The sequence below is a fragment of the Asparagus officinalis genome, chromosome 8 (assembly GCF_001876935.1).
Source record: "Asparagus officinalis chromosome 8, Aspof.V1, whole genome shotgun sequence".
NCBI lineage: Eukaryota > Viridiplantae > Streptophyta > Magnoliopsida > Asparagales > Asparagaceae > Asparagus > Asparagus officinalis.
This window is the reverse complement of record NC_033801.1, coordinates 20,025,964-20,034,381: the sequence shown is the minus strand read 5'-3', so window position 1 is coordinate 20,034,381 and position 8,418 is coordinate 20,025,964.

The following is an 8,418-nucleotide window of genomic DNA, read 5'->3' as shown; positions in this document are numbered from 1 at the left end:
GGGTGAGGATATTGGTTGCTTCAATTATGACGATGTAACCAATATTGGAAAGGAAGCATCTCATATTGCGGAGAGAGTTGTGCAAATGGAATGTTAGTATTTTACAAATTTAATCTTTTTCATTTTATGCAGTATCATATATCTAACTAGCTTGCTACTTTATATCATGCAATTTTTATTGTGGAATTTTCGTTCCCTTATATATGAAGGCTATAATCCATGGGGTTGATATGAATCAAGTAACTACTCCTGATGCTGAGTCTGATGTCATCCGTGCCAGGCTAGCAGCTGAACTTCCAATAGAAGGATGGCAACAGAAGAATCAAGCAGAGATATTTGATAAGGATGGGAGAAAGTTGTTCTAAAAATTATTTGGTTGAACCAAAACTTGTGTGCATGTCTGTATTGTGTATATTAGTTTAGTTGTGTAAACAGTTGATGTGAATGACAAACAATGCATCAAGCTTGACATTTATTGTTCTTATTGTATTTTCTGGTATTTTTGCCACCATATGTATACGTTTTGTTGCGATACAACATATATTTAATAAGTTCAAATGAAAAGGTACATGTTTACTTGAATGTCAACAGGAAAAGCTAATACTTAACATGTATATTTGACAAGTTAACATATTTAGTTGCATGTTATCATGTTATAAAGAAGGTTGACATGTAATAGTGAAAGTTAACATATTATGCTAAAAGTTAACATGTTTATAAGAAAGTTAACGTGTGCAGATGAAAGTTAACATGTATAGCTGATAGTTAACATGTTCACGTAAACGTTAGCATATAAGCCTGAATGTTAACATATACACCTGAAAGTTAACATAGTCAAATGAAAGTTAACATGTTTAGCTGAAAGTTATCTAGCTGAAAGTAGTTATAGCACTAAGAAATTTTATAGGAAATACAAACAGTATACCCCAGCTAAACAAGTACATTACATAAAATTTCTTACATTCTTACAGCTGATATTGCTTGAATACACAATAACATTTTTATAGCAGCATATTATCATTTTCGTAGCAACATATTATCACTTTCTTACATCTGAAAGTTAACATGTTCAGGTAAGAATTATCGTCTTCAAATGAAAGTTAACATGTTCATGTTAAAGTCAACATGTTCATGTTAAAGTCAACATGTTAGAATGAAAGTTAACATATATAACAAAAAGTTAACTTTTTCAGCTGAGAGTTAACATATTCAAGTGAAAGTTGTAGGATCTGAAATAGATACACTAGAACACTAGAGGGGGGTGAATAGTGTTCTTTTAAAATTATTGCAAAGTAGATAATAAATTACAAAGAAAAATGGCAATCTCAGAAATTTGCAAACACAAACACAAGGATTTTATACTGGTTCCACCAATCCGGTGTACATCCAGTCCCCAAGCAAATCCCGCTTGAGAGTTTCCACTATGATTTTGAATAAACTTACAAAATCAAACGCAAACCTGACCAATTTGTAAGTCCCTGCAAATTGCAACACCAATTGACAAACTCCTTGCCAATTTGAACCACAATCTCTAAGCCAAGAGATTAACCCTCTCACAACCGAGAGAAAACTTGTTGTAACAAGAACACAATGATCCTATAAGCCTTGAATGTGTATTGAAGTGCAGCAGTGGCTTAGGATACTTTTAATCTCTGTAAAATTGCCTAATGATTTGTTTTTGATGAAAGTATATAGGCAATTTCAGAAACTCTTCTTTTTCAGAAAATCAGAATGTTTTTCACTTGAAAAATTGCACAAAGATCAAAGCTTGTGGGTATGTATCTCTATGCAATTTTTCTGAACAAATAACCCATATATAGCCCTTGAAAAGACAAGTTTTTAAAGTTTAAAAACGGCTAAAAACTGTCAGAAATTCAAAATCTGAAAACTGGAAAACTGTCTTTTGTAGTCGACTACTGTAGTCATTAGTCGACTACACTGAGTTCAAACAGACTCTGTGTTTTCGAAAAGTATTCTCAGTAGTCGACTATAATGCTCATTGGTCGACTACACTGAAATTTGACAGAAACTTGAAAACTGATATTTTCCTTCAGTAGTCGACTACTGTAGTCATTAGTCGACTACACTGTAAAAAGACAGAAACTTATAAATTGGAATTTGAGTTCAGTAGTCGACTATAATGTTCATTAGTCGACTATACTGTAAAAATACAGAAACTTATGTTTCTGTCAAACTCCTCAGTAGTCGACTATAATCTTTATTAGTCGACTATACTGTAAATTGACAGAAACATGTATTTGAGTTCTATACATGAGTAGTCTACTACTATTCTAATTAGTCGACTACTAAGGTTAAAAATTCAGTAAAAAAGAGTTTTTATAATTAAGTTTTAACTACTATTCTAATGGTTAACATAGGGGATTTCTATAGTTAACCAACACACTAAGCCTGTGTTAGTGTGTTCTAAAATTGTGTGTGTGTGCGTGTGTGTGATCAAGGCTTGTACAATTATTCTAAGTAAAGAAAATGTAAAATACATTATCTCTTTTGTTCTTCATTTTCTTCACTTCAAAATGCCTTGATATCCACTTGCACTTGTACAGATTCTGATATTGAAATCTGCATATGAAAGTTAGTGCACACACAATATAAATTGTTATCATCAAAACACTATCATGGAGATATGATATTCAACAAAAGTTAACATGTTCACATTGACGTTAACATGTTCGGCTGAAAATTAACATATACAGCAGAAGGTTAACATGTTCAGTTGAGAGTTAACGTTTTCAAGTGAAAGTTAACATGTTCAGTTGAGAGTTACTTGCACTTATAAATATGGGGTAAAACATCCTTTTAAGTGTTTTTCAATATCTCCATAAGTTAAAAAATGAGAGTAGTTGTATTAAACTTTCTTCATAAATTATGTTAACTTTCATCATTATATGTTAACTCTCCTCGTAATATGTTAACTTTCAGCTGAACATGTTAACTTTCATCATAATATGTTCTTTTACTGTTACATGTTAACTTTCTTCATAACAAGTTTTTTTGAACTAAAATTTGATGTGTTTGAAAGACTAAAAGTCCCTCGAGATGATCTATCATTGATATATAAATCTAAGAAACACCCGAAATAGTGGTTGTATGGAAATTCATATGCAAGTTGTTGTTAATATATAGAGTTTAATTTTTAAAAAAATCTGAAAGTTCTAACTGAAATGTTAATATGTAAAAAATCAGAAAGTTCTAAGATTGTAAGTCTAATCATATCGTGTATTCAAGCAATATCAGCTGTAAGAATATAAGAATTTTATTATGGTGAATGTTAACATGTTATGATGAACGTTAATATGTTCAGTTGGAAGTTAACATGTTACGAAGAAAGTTAACATATTATGGTGAAAGTTAATATGTAATAGTGAAGGTTAACATATTATGATGAAAGTTAACATGTTATAAAGAAAGATAACATATTATGATGAAAGTTAACATATAATAGTGAATGTTAACATATTATGATGAAAGTTAACATGTAAATACCTCTAATCCATACATGATAAAGCACCAAAAATTCATACATGATAAAGCACCAAAAATTCATACATGATATCCACATTAAACATCTCCAATTCATTTTCGCCATTCACAAGTCCAAAATATAACAAGTATATAAAAACGCATCCCCTTTGAAGCTAGCACATACACAAAGTGCTTAAGCTACAAGGCCGAACAACACTCACTACACACTCACTTTCCCCTTGTTGATGAGGACCTTGTGGGCCAGCTCGGCGCTGGTGATGACGATGAGAGTGCGGGAGCTCATGCGAAGGGTGAATATTGAGTCGTAGAGGGTGCGGAGGTCCACGACTCATAGAAGCTAGCGGTCGATGACTCGATCATCTCGGGGATGTCGTGATTGTCCATCCACTGTCAGAGGTCAATCCTCTCCGAGTACTTGTTAACCTCTGCATAGGTTTTCAATCTAATGACTGTGTCTTTCCCTTCAATCCCAATCTTGTAGGAGATAAAGGAGACAATGCCGGATGAATATACCATACTTCCCTCAAAACAAAGGATATATATACCATGCTTCCCTCAAAAGATGCACAAATTGTATCGGGCAAAGTAAAACACCTTTTACAAGGATATATATCATGCTTTCCTGAAAACAAGGATATATAAATGCATGTGAATTTAATCAAACTTACAAACCATTAAGTCTATTAACCCAAACAATTTGTGCGATAAAACACAGATTTCACAAACCATTAAGTCTATTAACCCAAACAATTTGTGCGATAAAACACAGATTTCATTCTAATGTGTGAATTCTACTCAAATGAGCATATTGCATTTGTGCGATAAAACACAGATTTCATTCTAATGTGTGAATTCTACTCAAATGAGCATATTGCATAAAAAAGTGTCATCACCAAATAAAGAGAGAAAATAACTAAAATGCCAGGATAAAACAGAGACAAACCTAATTTGGCCAAGTTGAATCTCTCCCTCTCTGTTATGAACCTTGACAAAAACCACAAAAAGCTACAAAGTATCAATAAGATCCCAAATTCCACATAAAATTCATTCAAGTATCCATAACGCACAACTAAAAAAATAAGAACAAAGAACAAATTGAATTGGGCATATGGGTCTTCATTTTTTCTGTGTCAAACTTCAAGTCTTCATTCAAAACTATCATCTTATCACTGAAATCATGTCTTTATACAACAAAAAGCCCCAAAACCCCCAAAAATTTACCTCGTTGATAACTGCCTACCTGCGGCTGAGATCCAGAGGCATAGGAGACGAAGCCGGAGAGGAGGGAGAATGTAGAACCCCGTAATTTTTATATGAATATATGTGAATTATTAGTAAATAAATAATTCTTTTATGATAAATAGCTTGAGGTCATTGAAGTGCATGATAACAAATTATTTGAGATGATATGAGAGTATGGGTGTAGAGTTTTGTGCGTTGGTTATGCAAATTAGCAAAACATGCACAAAACTAAATTTTTCCAGATCAGTCAACACATCAGTCGACTGACTGTATCGGTCGACACATCAGTCGACTGATACGCTGATTTCCAGTTTATACAGGTTTCGGGTCTGTTTTGATTTGGTTCGGGTTTGGGTCGGGTTTAGCTGTTCATATATATTATCTTTCACCCGAAATCATCCCCTCTCATCTTCAGATCAGAGAAAACCCTAGCCCCTCTCCCCTATCTAAAACCCTAGTTTTGCTCTTGGTGATTTGGGGGAAGAACTTGGAGGATTTTCGTCGAAATCTTCTCATTGCAGCAAAGGGGATCCACTCTCTCTCTCTCAGATCCAGGAGTTGTTCATCACCCAGAGGCGAGTAACATCTCGCCCAACTTTGTCCTATTTTTCTAAATGTTTTCAAAGGGTTTTTATGAGTTTTGATGAGCCAAAAATGTAATTTTTGTACAAAGAATTGATTTTTATAGCATATAGTGGGAAGATGTGTGATTTCAGAATATTAAAAACCCACCAACATTTTGTGAATCAAAGATCTAGATCTGAAATGTTTTTATAAGAGATTTAACATGAGTTTTGTTTTAAAAATGTTTTAAAACATAAATACACATGTTTAGGGTTTTGTTTATGTATTCACACATGGGATTTTTGTTTCAGTTTAGTTCGTACATGTTAATATCAGTATTTTCATGCTTGGGATTGATGGGGATAAGTTTAGATCGAATTTTGTGTAAATAACAACCTGTGCAGAGTTTCTGCAGTCTATCGGTCGACTGATCAGTCGACCGACGGGCAAATTTTCAGTCATCAGTCGACTGATCAGTCGACTGACGGGCTGATTGTGTTTTCTCAGCTTCTCAGTCGACTGATCAGTCGACTGGTGAGCTGAGGCTGTGCTGCCTGAGCCTTATCGGTCGACATATGAGTCGACTGACGTCATCAGTCGACACATCAGTTGACTGATGAGATGTTTTACAGATTCTTGATCTGTTTAAGTTGCTTTTCGGGGTCGCCTCGATAACCTGACCCTAGCTTATCATGTTAAGGATTTATCTGTACATGGGGATTTACTTTTGACACAAGTTTAGACATGTACACCGAGATGCGGGCGAGTTTAGATTATGTATATCTGTCCGCATATACTTTTCACAGTTACACAGTCCTCGTGTTAGACTATAATCCATAGAAGTCCTCGTGTTGGACTATAATCCATTTCAGTCCTCGTGTTGGACATTTGCCACTTATTCCATGTGTTTGGAAACCACGGTATCTAGTCTCTGTATCGGACATACTTTCTTAACCCTGTATATGACTTTCATACAGGAGTTTATGACATGACACTTATGTAGATTATAACATGTCATACATGTAAGTAATAACATGATGCTCATGTAAGCTATGACATGGCACTGTATTTATGCTCTGAGAATAGTTGTATTTCTTTTATTATTGTTTCCTGTACTAGAACCTCGGGTTTAGTGTTTAGGGATTTATAATTTGAGATACAAGGTATATACATGAGGGTTTCCTTGTTTGGATTATTTCGCTCGACCTACCTATGCTCGTGTTGTAAACTTCTAACCGGAGAGTCGCGGGTTGATGGCGACACACTTTAGTGTTCAACTGTCTATTTTAGCTATGATTTATTTTGGAGCTCCACTGTAGATTTGTTTGACATTTGAGGACTATTCTCTAGATGTTGTAAATGTTGTATGCCTTATTTCCTTTACTCAGATATTTGTACTTGAGACTTGTTGAGTATTCCAGTTATCCATTCAGACATTGGCTATGTATTTCTGTATGTTGGATGATGAGATATTTATGTGATCACTATCACTTCATCAGTTATTTCTTGCACTATCTTTTACTTGCTTTTGTACCTACACCTATTGTTGACTCTGCTAGATAAATGTTAATTGTGATGGTGAAACATGTTATTGCACGGTGAGGTGCAAGGCAGGTTTGACATTCTTGGTTTCACCTTGGACTGCAGCCTTGTGTGAACTCAGGGGCGTCACAAAGACGAGCAGGGAGAGCAGGCCGATCCGCTCGTGGAGGAGGACGAACGTGCCGAAGTAGACGAGCTACTACATCAGCTTAGAGAAGTCGATCCTCAACCTCTTGACGGAGGTGCGGCGCCGCGACGGAAGAGGCGGAGGAGGGCGGCATGGGAGTCGAGGAGGGAGGCGGCGGCGGAGCGGAGGAGGGCGAAGGGGAATGCGAGGAGGGTGGGGAGGAGGCCGAGGCGGAGGGGGCAGCCTCAGAAGGAGACGAGGACGGCGTGGAGCTCACAGAGGGGCACAGAGCAGAGGAGGACCCACTGGATGCCAGATAATTGTGATGGCAGATCACTACTCCATGGGTTAAGAGGAAGATTTCCTGGGTGAGAGACATGGACATTTTTGGTAGATTACGGAAAATACACGGAGTACATGTATAAAGGTGAGCTTTTGGGGCTAAAGAGTAAGAGAAAAACATTGGAGGGCTGGCTCACATTCACTTTATTTTTGGGGGACCTTGACACATTTTCCCCTAATTTTAAATAAGTCCTCTGCATCTCATATATTTTAACCAAGTCCCTAGATGGCTAGATCCATATGTATTCTTAAATAAGTCCCATTTAAATATGTTTCCCTAAAATCTACAAGTTCTCTTAAAAAAAACTCTTCAAGTAAAATTATTAATTTAACTTTACATAAACTAAATCACATTAATATTACTAGATTATCCCTCATTTCCGTAGATAATTAGACCTAATACGTATAACATAGTGCGATAAAGACTTCTCAACAAATAACTAAGGAAAGAAAATAACTGAGATTTAAAGTATATGAGATTTGGGCGAATTATCTATAAAATAATTGACAGACTAGTATAAGAAAAATCTTTTTTTTTAAATGATGAGTGATAATTAGATTATAAAGATGATACTATTATTTACCGTGAGGCACAAAAGCATGGTGTTGTTTCTGGAGACTTGCCATGTTTATATTGTAGTATAAAAACAGTGCATTTTTTTTGTAGTCTAGTTAGCATTTTACTCTTTTATTTCCTCAAAATTTGGTATTTTTAATGCATGAAATGGTTCATTTGGTATGCCTGGCATTTTTCGTGGTGGGATCTCCATTGCAGCATTTTTAAAAAAAGGGATCTTGGACAAAGAGAGGCATCATGAATTGGTAACAAGCTACTCCACAAGTTATATTTATCCTGGAATTTTAAATTCATGCTAAATTATCTTATCAAATCGATATTTTAATTTAACTTTATTTTTTAATATGATATTTATTTCTGCTCCGATGTTAATATGGTCTATTAACTTTTGTTCCGATAACAATAAAACCTTTATTTCTCGCCAATGGCAAGAATATCAGCGAACTGTATTCTTTTTGGGAAAATTTCTATCATTCCCCTCACTTGTCAAATTTATTAAATATACACCCTCTTTCTCCTT